Here is a 15,890-nt window from a genome sequence, read left to right as displayed (position 1 = left end):
CTCACTCCAGTCCTTAGAAGGATCGCTGGAGCTAGCATACCTTTTAGCATCCTTAGGATCGACAAAAAACTTTCTGATTGTATTACATACAACCTTTCCTCATGAAAACTGGTAAGGAAACTCGTTTTGATATCCATCTGCCAGATTTCATAAATACAGCTAATGCTAACATGAATCCGACGGACTTAAGCATCGCTACGGATGAGAAAATCTCATCGTAGTCAACTCCTTGAACTTGTGAAAAACTTTTTGCCACAAGTCGAGCTTCATAGATGGTGACATTACCATCCACGTCCGTCTTCTTCTTAAAGATCCATTTATCTTAATGGCTTGCCGATCATCGGGCAAGTCCACCAAAGTCCATGGATCCGTTCTCGGATTTTATGGCCTCGAGCCATTTATCGGAATCCAGGCCCACCATCGCTTCTCCATAGCTCGTAGGTTCATTGTTGTCTAGCAACATGACCTTCAAGACAGGATCACCTTACCACTCCGAAGTAGTACGTGTCCTTGTCGTCCTACGAGGTTTGGTAGTGACTTGATCCGAAGTTTCATGATCAATATCATAAGCTTCCACTTCAATTGGTGTAGGTGCCACAGGAACAACTTCCTGTGCCCTGCCACACACTAGTTGAAGAGATGGTTCAATAACCTCATCAAGTCTCCACCATCCTCCCACTCAACTCTTTCGAGAGAAACCTTTCCTCGAGAAAGGACCCGATTCTAGAAACAATCCATATTGCTTTCGGATCTGAATTAGGAGGTATACCCAACTGTTTTGGGTTTCCTATGAAGATGCATTTTATCCGCTTTGGGTTCGAGCTTATCAACCTGAAACTTTTTCATATAAGCGTCGCAGCCCCAAACTTTTAAGAAACGACAACTTAGGTTTCTCTAAACCATAATTCATACGGTGTCATCTCAACGGATTTACGTGGTTACCTATTTAAAGTGAATGTGGTTGTCTCTAATGCCTAACCCATGGACAATAGTGGTAATTCGATAAGAGACATCATGGTACGCACCATATCCAATAGGGTGCAACTATGATGTTCGGACACACCATCACACTATGGTGTTCCAGGCGGTATTAATTGCGAAACAATTTCCACAATGTCTTAATTGTGTGTCAAAACTCGTAACTCAGATATTCATCTCTATGATCATATCATAGACATTTTATCCTCTTGTCACAATGATCTTCTACTTCCCTCTGAAATTACTTGAACCATTCAATAATTCAGACTTGTGTTTCATCAAGTAAATATTCTCAACATCTACTCGAATCATCTGTGAAGTAAGAACATAATGATATTCACTGCATGCCTCAGCACTCATTGGACTGCACACATCAAAATGTGTTGCTTCCAACAAGTTGCTATCTTGTTCCATTTTACTGAAAGTGAGGCTTTTCAGTCATCTTGTCCATGTGGTATGATTTGCATATCTCAAGTGATTCAGAATCAAGTGAGTCCAAACGATCCATTTGCATGGAGTTTCTTCATGCATATATACCAATAGACATGGTTCGCATGTCTCAAATTTTTCAAAAATTGAGTGAGTCCAAAGATCCATCAACATGGAGCTTCTTCATGCGTTTTATACCATTATGACTTACATGGCAGTGCCACAAGTAAGTGGTACTATCATTACTATCTTATATCTTTTGGCATGAAAATGTGTATCCCTACGATCGAGATTCAATAAACCATTCATTTTCAGTGTAAGACCATTGAAGGTATTATTCAAATAAACAGAGTAACCATTATTCTCCTTAAATGAATAACTGTATTGCGATAGACATAATCCAATCATGTCTATGCTCAACGCAAACACCAATCTCGGTGGTAGAGGGAGCGTGCGATGCTTGATCATATCAACCTTGGAAACACTTCCAACATATATCGTCAGCTCACCTTTAGCTAGTCTCCATTTATTCCGTAGCTTTTATTTCAAGTTACTAACACTTAGCAACCGAACCGGTATCTAATACCCTGGTGCTACTAGGAGTACTAGTAAAGTACACATTAACATAATGTATATCCAATATACTTCTATCGACCTTGCCAGCCTTCTCATCTACCAAGTATCTAGGGTAATCCTGCTCCAGTGGTTGTTCCCCTTATTACAGAAGCACTTAGTCTCGGGTTTGGGTTCAACCTCGGGTTTCTTCATTGGTGCAGCAGCTGATTTGCCGTTTCATGAAGTATCCCTTTGTTCCCTTGCCCTTCTTGAAACTAGTGGTTTCACCAACCATCAACAATTGATGCTCCTTCTTGATTTCTACTTTCGCGGTGTCAAACAACGCGAATATTTCAAGGATCATCATATCTATCCCTGATATGTTATAGTTCATCACGAAGCTCTAGCAGCTTGGTGGTAATGACTTCGGAGAAACTATCACTATTTCATCTGGAAGATCAACTCCCACTTGATTCAAGTGATTGTTGTACTCAGACAATCTGAGCACAAGCTCAACAATTGAGCTTCTCTCCTTAGTTTGCAGGCTAAGAAAATCGTCGGAGGTCTCAAACCTCTTGACGTGGGCACGAGCCTGAAATCCCAATTTCAGCCCTCGAAACATCTCATATGTTCCGCGACGTTTCGAAAACGTCTTTGGTGCCTCTACTTAAACCATTTAATTGAACTATCACGTAGTTATCAAAACGTGTATGTCCGATGTTCGCAACATCGACAAACGACGTTGGGGTTCAGCACACTGAGCGGTGCATTAAGGACATAAGCTTTCTACTGATCGCATAATCGCTACTATCAACTTTCAACTATATTTTCTCTTGGAACATATCTAAAACAGTAGAACTATAGCGTGAACTACGACATAATTTGCAAAAGGTCTTTTGACTATGTTCAGGATAATTAAGTTCATCTTATGAACTCCCACTTAGATAGACATCCCTCTGGTCATCTAAGTGATCACATGATCCGAGTCAACTAGGCCGTGTCCGATCATCACGTGAGACGGACTAGTTATCATCGGTGAACATCTTCATGTTGATCGTATCTACTATACGACTCATGCTCGACCTTTCGGTCTCCGTGTTCCGAGGCCATGTCTGCACATGCTAGGCTCGTCAAGTTAACCCTAAGTGTTTTCGCTGTGTAAAACTGTCTTACACCCATTGTATGTGAACGTAAGAATCCATCACACCCGATCATCACGTGGTGCTTAGAAGCGACGAACTGTAGCAACGGTGCACAGTTAGGGGAGAACACTTCTTGAAATTTTGTAAGGGATCATCTTATTTACTACCGTCATCCTAAGCAAACAAGATGCATAAACATGATAAACATCACATGCAATCAAATAGTGACATGATATGGCCAATATCATTTTGCTCCTTTTGATCTTCATCTTCGGGGCTCCATGATCATCATCGTCACCGGCACGACACCATGATCTCCATCATCATGATCTCCATCATCGTGTCTTCATGAAGTTGTCACGCCAATGACTACTTCTACTTCTATGACTAACGCGTTTAGCAATAAAGTAAAGTAGTTTACATGGCGTTCTTCAATGACACGCAGGTCATACAAAAAATAAAGACAACTCCTATGGCTCCTGCCGGTTGTCATACTCATCAACATGCAAGTCGTGAATCCTATTACAAGAACATGATCAATCTCATACATCACATATATCATTCATCACATCTTTTTTGGCCATATCACATCACATAGCATACCCTGCAAAAACAAGTTAGACGTCCTCTAATTGTTGTTGCATGTTTTACGTGGCTGCTATGGGTTTCTAGCAAGAACGTTTCTTACCTACGCAAGACCACAACGTGATATGCCAATTGCTATTTACCCTTCATAAGGACCCTTTTCATCGAATCCGTTCCGACTAAAGTGGGAGAGACTGGCACCCGCTAGCCACCTTATGCACCAAGTGCATGTCAATCGGTGGAACCTGTCTCACGTAAGAGTACGTGTAAGGTCGGTCCGGGCCGCTTCATCCCACAATACCGTCGAAACAAGATTGGACTAGTAACGGTAAGCATATTGAACAACATCAACGCCCACAACTACTTTGTGTTCTACTCGTGCAAAGAATCTACGCAATAGACCTAGCTCATGATGCCACTGTTGGGGAACGTAGCAGAAATTCAAAAAATTTCCTACGTAACACCAAGATCTATCTATGGAGAGACCAGCAACGAGTAGAAAGGGGAGGAGAGTTTGCATCTACATACCCTTGTAGATCGCTAAGCGGAAGCGTTCAAGTGAACGGGGTTGATGGAGTCGTACTCGTCGTGATTCAGATCACCGATGATCAAGTGCCGAACGGACGACACCTCCGCGTTCAACACACGTACAGCCCGGTGACGTCTCCCACGCCTTGATCCAGCAAGGAGAGAGGGAGAGGTTGAGGAAGACTCCATCCAGAAGCAGCACAACGGCGTGGTGGTGATGGAGGAGCGTGGCAATCCTGCAGGGCTTCACCGAGCACCTACGGGAGAGGAGATGTGTCACGGGAGGGAGAGGGAGGCAACCAAAGGCCTTAGGTATGATTGCTCCTCCTTTTCCCCACTATATATAGGGCCAAGGGAGAGGGGGAGGGCGCAGCCTTGCCCCCTCCTCCAAGGAAGGGGTGCGGCTAAGGATGGGGAGGAGTCCATCCTCCCCAAGGCACCTCGGAGGTGCCTTCCCCCTTTAGGACTCTTCCCTCTCCAAGTTTCCTTGCGCATGGGCCTCTTGGGGCTGGTGCCCTTGGCCCATGTAGGCCAAGGCGCACCCCCTACAGCCCATGTGGCCCCCCGGGGCAGGTGGCCCCACCCGGTGGGCCCCCGGGACCCTTCCGGTGGTCCCGGTACAATACCGATGACCCCGAAACTTGTCCCGATGGCCGAAACAGGACTTCCTATATATAAACCTTTACCTCCGGACCATTCCGGAACTCCTCGTGACGTCCGAGATCTCATCCGGGACTCCGAACAACATTCGGTAACCACATACAAGCTTCCTTTATAACCCTAGCGTCATCGAACCTTAAGTGTGTAGACCCTACGGGTTCGGGAGACATGTAGACATGACCGAGACGTTCTCCGGTCAATAACCAACAGCGGGATCTGGATACCCATGTTGGCTCCCACATGTTCCACGATGATCTCATCGGATGAACCACGATGTCAAGGACTCAATCGATCCCGTATTCAATTCCCTTTGTCTAGCGGTATTTTACTTGCCCGAGATTCGATCGTCGGTATCCAATACCTTGTTCAATCTCGTTACCGGCAAGTCACTTTACTCGTTCCGTAACACATCATCCCGTGATCAACTCCTTGGTCACATTGCGCATATGATGATGTCCTACCGAGTGGGCCCAGAGATACCTCTCCGTTTACACGGAGTGACAAATCCCAGTCTCGATTCGTGCCAACCCAACAGACACTTTCGGAGATACCTGTAATGCACCTTTATAGCCACCCAGTTACGTTGTGACGTTTGGTACACCCAAAGCATTCCTACGGTATCCGGGAGTTGCACAATCTCATGGTCTAAGGAAAATATACTTGACATTGGCAAAGCTCTAGCAAATGAACTACACGATCTTTGTGCTATGCTTAGGATTGGGTCTTGTCCATCACATCATTCTCCTAATGATGTGATCCCGTTATCAACGACATCCAATGTCCATAGCCAGGAAACCATGACTATCTGTTGATCACAACGAGCTAGTCAACTAGAGGCTCACTAGGGACATATTGTGGTCTATGTATTCACACGTGTATTACGATTTCCGGATAATACAATTATAGCATGAATAAAAGACAATTATCATGAACAAGGAAATATAATAATAATACATTTATTATTGCCTCTAGGGCATATTTCCAACAGAAACGACGCTGATGTGCCTGGTCTTGTTGTGAAATATGGGCTCCTTCGCAAGGGCAATAGCTCCAGTATTGTCACAGAAAAGTTTGATCGGCCCCGACGCATTGGGTATGACTCCAAGGTCGGTGATGAACTCCTTCACCCAAATAGCTTCATGCGCTGCCTCCGAGGCTGCCATGTACTCCGCTTCACATGTAGATCCCGCCACGATGCTCTGCTTGCAGCTGCACCAGCTTACTGCTCCACCATTCAACATATACATGTATCCGGTTTGTGACTTAGAGTCATCCAGATCTGTGTCAAAGCTAGCGTCGACGTAACCCTTTACGACGAGCTCTTCGTCACCTCCATAAATGAGAAACATGTCCTTTGTCCTTTTCAGGTACTTCAGGATATTCTTGACCGCTGTCCAGTGTTCCTTGCCGGGATTACTTTGGTACCTTCCTACCAAACTTACGGCAAGGTTTACATCAGGTCTGGTACACAACATGGCATACATAATAGATCCTATGGCTGAAGCATAGGGGATGACACTCATCTCTTCTATATCTTTTGCCGTGGTCGGGCATTGAGCCGAGCTCAATCTCACACCTTGCAATACAGGCAAGAACCCCTTCTTGGACTGATCCATTTTGAACTTCTTCAAAATTTTATCAAGGTATGTGCTTTGTGAAAGACCTATGAGGCGTCTCGATCTATTTCTATAGATCTTGATGCCTAATATATAAGCAGCTTCTCCAAGGTCCTTCGTTGAAAAACACTTATTCAAGTAGGCCTTAATGATGTCCAAGAATTCTATATCATTTCCCATCAAAAGTATGTCATCTACATATAATATGAGAAATGCTACAGAGCTCCCACTCACTTTCTTGTAAACGCAGGCTTCTCCATAAGTCTGCATAAACCCAAACGCTTTGATCATCTCATCAAAGCGAATATTCCAACTCCGAGATGCTTGCACCAGCCCATAAATGGATCGCTGGAGCTTGCATACTTTGTTAGCGTTCTTAGGATCGACAAAACCTTCTGGCTGCATCATATACAGTTCTTCCTTAAGATAACCATTAAGGAATGCCGTTTTGACGTCCATCTGCCATATCTCATAATCATAGTATGCGACAATTGCTAACATGATTCGGACGGACTTAAGCTTCGCTACGGGAGAGAAAGTCTCATCGTAGTCAATCCCTTGAACTTGCCGATAACCCTTAGCGACAAGTCGAGCTTTATAGATGGTGACATTACCATCCGCGTCCGTCTTCTTCTTAAAGATCCATTTGTTTTCTATCGCTCGCCGATCATCGGGCAAGTCAGTCAAAGTCCACACTTTGTTTTCATACATGGATTCTATCTCGGATTTCATGGCTCCAAGCCATTTGTTGGAATCTGGGCCCGCCATCGCTTCTTCATAGTTCGAAGGTTCACCGTTGTCTAACAACATGATTTCCAGAACAGGGTTGCCGTACCACTCTGGTGCGGAACGTGTCCTAGTGGACCTACGAAGTTCAGTAGCAACTTGATTCGAAGTACCTTGATCATCATCATTATTTTCCTCTTCAGTTGGTGTAGGCATCACAGGAACATTTTCTTGAGCTGCACTACTTTCCCGTTCAAGAGATAGTACTTCATCGAGTTCTACTTTCCTCCCATTTACTTCTTTCGAGAGAAACTCTTTTTCCAGAAAGGATCCGTTCTTGGCAACAAAGATCTTGCCCTCGGTTCTTAAGTAGAAGGTATACCCAATGGTTTCTTTAGGGTATCCTATGAAGACGCATTTTTCCGACTTGGGTTCGAGCTTTTCAGGTTGAAGTTTCTTGACATAAGCATCGCATCCCCAAACTTTTAGAAACGACAGCTTAGGTTTCTTCCCAAACCACAATTCATACGGTGTCGTCTCAACGGATTTAGACGGTGCCCTATTTAAAGTGAATGTAGCTGTCTCTAGAGCGTATCCCCAAAATGATAGTGGTAAATCGGTAAGAGACATCATAGATCGCACCATATCTAATAGAGTGCGATTACGACATTCGGACACACCGTTACGCTGAGGTGTTCCAGGCGGCGTTAGTTGTGAAATGATTCCACATTTCCTTAAGTGTGTACCAAATTCGTGACTTAAGTATTCTCCTCCACGATCTGATCGTAGGAATTTTATCTTTCGGTCACGTTGATTCTCTACCTCATTCTGAAATTCCTTGAACTTTTCAAAGGCCTCAGACTTGTGTTTCATTAAGTAGACATACCCATATCTACTCAAGTCATCAGTGAGAGTGAGAACATAACGATATCCTCCGCGAGCCTCAACGCTCATTGGACCGCACACATCGGTATGTATGATTTCCAACAAGTTGGTTGCTCGCTCCATTATTCCGGAGAACGGAGTCTTCGTCATCTTGCCTATGAGGCATGGTTCGCATGTGTCAAACGATTCATAATCGAGAGACTCCAAAAGTCCATCAGCATGGAGTTTCTTCATGCGCTTGACACCAATGTGACCAAGGCGGCAGTGCCACAAGTATGTGGGACTATCGTTATCAACTTTACATCTTTTGGTATTCACACTATGAATATGTGTAACATTACGCTCGAGATTCATTATGAATAAACCATTGACCATAGGGGCATGACCATAAAACATATCTCTCATATAAATAGAACAACCATTATTCTCGGATTTAAATGAGTAGCCATCTCGTATCAAACGAGATCCAGATACAATGTTCATGCTCAAACTTGGCACCAAATAACAATTATTAACGTTCAAAACTAATCCCGTAGGTAAATGTAGAGGTAGCGTGCCGACGGCGATCACATCGACTCTAGAACCATTCCCGACGCGCATCGTCACCTCGTCCTTCGCCAATCTCCGCTTATTCCGCAGCTCCTGCTGTGAGTTATAAATATGAGCACCGGTATAAAATACCCAGGAGTTACTACGAGTACTGGTAAGGTACACATCAATTACATGTATATCGAATATACCTTTAGTGTTGCCGGCCTTCTTATCCGCTAAGTATTTGGGGCAGTTCCGCTTCCAGTGACCCTTCCCCTTGCAATAAAAGCACTCAGTCTCAGGCTTGGGTCCATTCTTTGACTTCTTCCCGGCAACTGTCTTACCGGGCGCGGCAACCTCTTTGCCGTCCTTCTTGAAGTTCTTCTTACCCTTGCCCTTCTTGAACTTAGTGGTCTTATTGACCATCAACACTTGATGTTCTTTCTTGATTTCAACCTCTGCTGACTTCAGCATAGAAAATACTTCAGGAATGGTCTTTACCATCCCCTGCATATTGTAGTTCATCACAAAGCTCTTGTAGCTTGGTGGGAGCGACTGAAGGATTCTGTCAATGACTGCCTCATCAGGGAGGTTAATATTCAGCTGGGTCATACGGTTGTGCAACCCAGACATCTTGAGTATGTGCTCACTGACAGAACTATTTTCCTCCATCTTACAACTATAGAACTTGTCGGAGATGTCATATCTCTCGACCCGGGCGTGAGCTTGGAAAACTAGTTTCAGCTCTTCGAACATCTCATATGCTCTGTGATGCTCAAAACGCTTTTGGAGCCCCGGTTCTAAGCTGTAAAGCATGCCGCACTGAACGAGGGAGTAATCATCAGCACGAGACTGCCAAGCATTCATAATGTCTTGGTTCTCTGGGACGGGAGCGTCACCTAGCGGTCCTTCTAGGACATATTGTTTCCTGGCAGCTATGAGGATGATCCTCAGGTTCTGGACCCAGTCCGTATAGTTGCTGCCATCATCTTTCAGCTTGGTTTTCTCTAGGAACGCGTTGAAGTTTAAGTTGACATGAGCGTTGGCCATTTGATCTACAAGACATATTTGCAAAAGTTTTTAGACTAAGTTCATGATAATTAAGTTCATCTAATCAAATTATTGAATGAACTCCCACTCAGATTAGACATCCCTCTAGTCATCTAAGTGTTACACGATCCGAGTCGACTAGGCCGTGTCCGATCATCACGTGAGACGGACTAGTCATCGTCGGTGAACATTCTCATATTGATCGTATCTTCCATACGACTCGTGTTCGACCTTTCGGTCTCCGTGTTCCGAGGCCATGTCTGTACATGCTAGGCTCGTCAAGTTAACCCTAAGTGTTTTTGCATGTGTAAAACTGTCTTACACCCGTTGTATGTGAACGTAAGGATCTATCACACCCGATCATCACGTGGTGCTTCGAAACGACGAACTTTAGCAACGGTGCACAGTTAGGGGGAACACTTTCTTGAAATTGTTATAAGGGATCATCTTATTTACTACCGTTGATCTAAGTAAACAAGATGCATAAACATAATAAACATCACATGCAATTATATAAAGTAGTGACATGATATGGCCAATATCATATAGCTCCTTTGATCTTCATCTTCGGGGCTCCATGATCATCTTGTCACCGGCATGACACCATGATCTCCATCATCATGATCTCCATCATCGTGTCTTCATGAATTTGTCACGCCAATGACTACTTCTACTTCTATGACTAACGCGTTTAGCAAATAAAGTAAAGTAGTTTACATGGCGTTCTTCAATGACACGCAGGTCATACAAAATAAAGACAACTCCTATGGCTCCTGCCGGTTGTCATACTCATCGACATGGAAGTCGTGATTCCTATTACAAGAACATGATCTCATACATCACAATATATCATTCATCATTTATCACAACTTCTGGCCATATCACATCACATGACAATTGCTGCAAAAACAAGTTAGACGTCCTCTAATTGTTGTTGCATCTTTTACGTGGCTGCAATTGGGTTCTAGCAAGAACGTTTTCTTACCTACGAATAACCACAACGTGATCTTGTCAACTTCTATTTACCCTTCATAAGGACCCTTTTCATCGAATCCGCTCCAACTAAAGTGGGAGAGACAGACACCCGCCAGCCACCTTATGCAACTAGTGCATGTCAGTCGGTGGAACCGGTCTCACGTAAGCGTACGTGTAAGGTTGGTCCGGGCCGCTTCATCCCACAATACCGCTGAAGCAAGATAAGACTAGTAGCGGCAAGCAAGTTGAAAAGATCCACGCCCACAACAAAATTGTGTTCTACTCGTGCAATAGAGAACTACGCATAGACCTAGCTCATGATGCTACTGTTGGGGAACGTTGCAAAAAATTAAAAAATTTCCTACGGTTTCACCAAGATCCATCTATGAGTTCATCTAAGCAACGAGTCAAGGGAGAGAGTTTGCATCTACATACCACTTGTAGATCGAGTGCGGAAGCTTTCCAAGGGGATGGTGATGAGGGAGTCGTACTCGCCGTGATTCGGATCACCGACGACCAAGTGCTGAAAGGACAGCACCTCCGCGTTCAACACACGTACGGTACGGGCGACGTCTCCTCCGTCTTGATCCAGCAAGGAGGAAGGAGAGGTTGAGGAAGGCAGCTCCAACGGCAGCACGACGGCGTGGTGTTGTTGGTGCAGCAGTACTCCGACAGAGCTTCGCCAAGCACGTACGGAGGAGGAGAGGTGTTGGGGAGGGGAGGGGCTGCGCCTTGGCTTGTGTTATGCAGCCCTCCCCTCACCCCTCTATATATAGGAGGAGAGGGGCAAGGGGGCCGGCCCTCTAGGGGAAACCCTAGAGGGGGGCGGCGGCCAAAGGGAGAGGGAAAAGGGTGGCTTGCCCCCCAAGCTAGGGGGGCGCCCCCTTTAGGGTTTCCCCTCCCCTTGCCCTAGCCGCATGGGCCTAGGTGGGGAGACGCGCCCAGCCCACTAGGGGCTGGCTCCCTCTCCCACACAGCCCATGTGGCCCCCCCCCCCCGGGAGGGGTGGCCCCACCCGATGGACCCCCGGAACCCTTCCGGTGGCCCCGGTACAATACCGGTATGCCACCGAAACATTCCGGTGTCCGTTTAACCACTTTCCTTATATAAATCTTTACCTCCGGACCATTCCGGAACTCCTCGTGACGTCTGGGATCTCATCCGGGACTCCTAACAACATTCGGTAATCACATACTTGTCTTCCTGATAACCCTAGCGTTACCGAACCTTAAGTGTGTAGACCCTACGGGTTCGGGAGACATGCAGACATGACTGAGACGACCTCGGGTCAATAACCAACAGCGGGATCTGGATACCCATGTTGGCTCCCACATGCTCCTCGATGTTGTCATCGGACGAACCACGATGTCGAGGATTCGATCAAACCCCGTATGCAATTCCCTTTGTCAGTCGGTACGTTACATGCCCGAGACTCGATCATCGGTATCCCAATACCTCGTTCAGTCTCGTTACCGGCAAGTCACTTTACTCGTACCACAATGCATGATCCCGTGATCAAACACTTGGGCACTTTGAGCTCATTGTGATGATGCATTACCGAGTGGGCCCAGAGATACCTCTCCGTTATACGGAGTGACAAATCCCAGTCTCGATCCGTGTCAACCCAACAGACACTTTCGGAGATACCTGTAATGCACCTTTATAGTCACCCTGTTACGTTGTGACGTTTGGTACACCCAAAGCACTCTTACGGTATCCGGGAGTTACACGATCTCATGGTCTAAGGAAGAGATACTTGACATTGAAAAAGCTCTAGCAAAACGAACTGCACGATCTTGTGCCATGCTTAATATTGGGTCTTGTCCATCACATCATTCTCCTAATGATGTGATCCCATTATCAACGACATCCAATGTCCATAGCCAGGAAACCATGACTATCTGTTGATCACAACGAGCTAGTCAACTAGAGGCTCAGTAGGGACATATTGTGGTCTATGTATTCACACGTGTATTACGATTTCCGGATAATACAGTTATAGCATGAATAAAAGACTATTATCATGAACAAAGAAATATAATAATAACACTTTTATTATTGCCTCTAGGGCATATTTCCAACATATACTACTACCTTTGTATCAAATTAGAATATAATTTTAGCCTAAGTAAAACACACCTTATATTTTAATACTGAGGTAATACTTGCGGATCCGTGTGATCATTGAAAGTAGAGAGTGACTCCGGCCGGCATATTCTTATTTTCCCGATGCTCCAAACTGGTATAAGGTTGACATAAAACTAAAATTTAAAAGTACATGATGCCGATTTTAGGGATTAAGAGGATAAGGTTCGATTCCGACAAACCGTATGAATTGATGTAGTTCTTTTGAATGGACGGGCTCACACTCGCCCGAGGAGCACGACGATGCACACAAAGTCATGCACACCAAGAACTATGGGAGCGAACATGCCGCCAACCACTAGTCTTATTTTAATAATTTTTCATGTTTTTAAAATTTTGTTCCCAATTGAGGAAAATGTTTGAAATTAAAAGAACACAATTTTATAACATACACTTCTTTTAGGAGTGCGGCTAATCTGCACCCGGGCTCATCTGCACCCACGCTTAGAAAAAAAAATTTAAAAAAAACTAGGAAAATTCAAAAAATTCTAAATTTTTTTGTGGTGGTAGATAATTTGACGCGTGAGGTGTGCCCCAAAAATCAGCTCATTTGAGCATCTGAGCAGCTCTCGGCAAAAAAGACAAAATCAGGGTCTGTAAAAATGTTTACTGTTCACGCACTGTTTTGACCCGATTTGTCTTTTTTGCCGAGAGCTGCTCAGATGTCCAAATTAGTTAAATTTTGGGGTGCACGTCACGCGTCAAATTATCTACCACCACAAAAAAAGTTGGAATTTTTTGAGTTTTTCTAGTATTTTTTTTGAGTTTTTTGCTGAGAGGGAGCAGATGAGCCCGGGCACCGTTTTGAGTTTTCCTTTTTTTAGAACATATACTAGCTTCTGAAACCCTCTTTTTTTAGAAGCGGTCACGGGCCAAGTGGACTGGCCCATTTGCGTTGTCCTTCAGCGAAAGCTTCCTCGTTTGACGCCTACGTTGCCTCAAAAAAAAAAAGGAGCTCTCGTTCTAGTGCTCCAGCTGAAAGCCTGTCGGCCATGGCAGTGGCCGCCTCTCCATCTCTCACTCTTCCTCCACCCGCGCAGCGCGCCACCTCAAAGCCGCGCCGCCGCACGCCGCCGCGATACGTGGTCTCATGGACGTCCGCCATCGCGCGCTCGGCGCGGGAGGGCGACCTGCCGGCGACGGCCGCAGCGCTCTCGGCCATGCTCTCCTCCCCCGCCGCGCCCGCGCCCGCGCCCAACGACGTCACCCTCCTCACCGTCCTCTCCGCCTGCGCTGTCGCCCCCACCTCCCCGCTCGCCCGGCCCCTCGCGCTATCGCTCCACGCCCTCGCCATCAAGCTCTTCCCCGGCCACCTCCTCCTCTGCACCTGCCTCGCGCGGTTCTACCTCGCGTCCCGCCTCCCCCACCACGCCCTCCAGCTGTTCGGCTTCATGCCCTTCAGGTCCGTGGTTACCTCCAACACCATGATCACCGGCCTCATGCGCAACGGCCTCGTCGCCGCCGCGCGCGAGTGTTCGACGGAATGCCGGACCCGGACAAGGTCTCCTGGACGGCGCTCATCGACGGGTTCGTCAAGAACGGGCGCCACGACGTGGCGATCTACTGCTTCCATGCCATGCTGCTGGACGGCGTCCAGGCAGACTACGTCACGCTGGTAGCTGCTATCTCCGCGTGCGCCGAGCTCGGCGCGCTCGGTCTCGGTATGTGGGTGCACCGGTTCGTGACCAGGCAGAGGCTGGAGGGCAACATCCGCATCGTCAACTCGTTGATCCACATGTACGCTCGGTGCGGTCAGGTGGAGTTCGCACGGCAGGTGTTTGACAGCATGAGGAAGCGGACGGTGGTCTCCTGGAACACGATGATCGTCGGGTTCGCAGCCAACGGACGGTGCACGGACGCTATCGACCATTTTGAGGCGATGCGGAGGAAGGGGTTGAAACCAGATGCGGTGACCTTCACGGGCGTCCTCATGGCCTGCAGCCACGCCGGTCTGACGGACGAGGGGCTGAGGTACTATGACGCCATGAAGGCGGAAGCGGAACACGGCATCACAGCAAGGATGGAGCACTACGGGTGCGTGGTCGACCTGCTCGGACGGGCCGGGCGCCTGGACGAGGCCATGTGTGTGGTGGCTACCATGCCGATGCGGCCGAACGAGGTGGTGCTCGGAGCCCTGCTCGCCGGCTGCCGGATGCACGGGGACGTGGACATGGCCGAGCAGCTGATGCAGTACCTCCTCAAGCAGGACCCCGGCGGCGACTCAAACTACGTGCTGCTGTCGAACATCTATGCTGCCGAGGGGAAATGGGATGGCGCGGGCAAGGTCCGGAGCCTTATGAAATCCCGGGGAGTGAAGAAGAGGCTAGGCCGCAGCGCCGTGGAGATCGACGGTGGTGTGCATGAGTTTGTCTGCGGGGATCGGTCTCATCCGCAGGCTGAGGAGGTGTTCGACATGCTTGGCCTGCTCAGCCATGAGATGGCAAGGCATGAGGTGTGAGTGAGCATTGAAGACTGAAGGCTTTCAGTAGTCACCATGTTCTGCGTTTCGAGCGCTTGTACAGCCTACTGCTTTGCTTGCCCATCCACGATTGATTAGAGATCTGTTGCATTTGCAGTTATGCGGTCATTGTGACTCCCATTACATGTACAAACAGTAACACAGATGAGAAGTATCAGATGATCAGCTCAATCAAACATAGACACCGCATTTCTGGAAGGTGAAGAACTACACAAGCTCCTGAACTGATAGCGTTGGTGTTACTGTGGAAATATTGGACTACTACTTCATTTTTCTTCGATTATATCACCCGTAATGTCTCACCTACTTGCTCCCGTATCCCTGTCAAAAACAATAACATTACTTACTTCCATATTCATTGCAGTCAGGAGATCATATATTCACTTGTGCTCACCTACTCCTCTTTCAAAGAAAAGAGGGAGATAATATACATGTCTTTATTTGTGCATATTTTTTCTCGCCTATATATAACTATGGTGACCTCCAACTGCTAGATAGGTAAGAAGAGAACATGGTGCAAACATATACAACCAGTTAGAAAGTTACACCCAAACAAGCATTTCCCTGGTTAAAGGACCTTCTCCGTAGGTTGGTTTGGAAGGAAAA

General features: G+C 46.6%; 1 pseudogene; it reads left to right on the top strand.

Moving 5' to 3' along the window:
• Positions 1–13,797: 13,797 nt before the first annotated feature.
• On the top strand, positions 13,798–15,526 carry LOC119321499 (annotated as a pseudogene).
• Positions 15,527–15,890: the final 364 nt, after the last annotated feature.

Source organism: Triticum dicoccoides, chromosome 6B, assembly GCF_002162155.2.
Source record: "Triticum dicoccoides isolate Atlit2015 ecotype Zavitan chromosome 6B, WEW_v2.0, whole genome shotgun sequence".
Classification (NCBI taxonomy): Eukaryota; Viridiplantae; Streptophyta; class Magnoliopsida; order Poales; family Poaceae; genus Triticum; species Triticum dicoccoides.
This window is presented reverse-complemented; position numbering and strand designations above follow the sequence as displayed.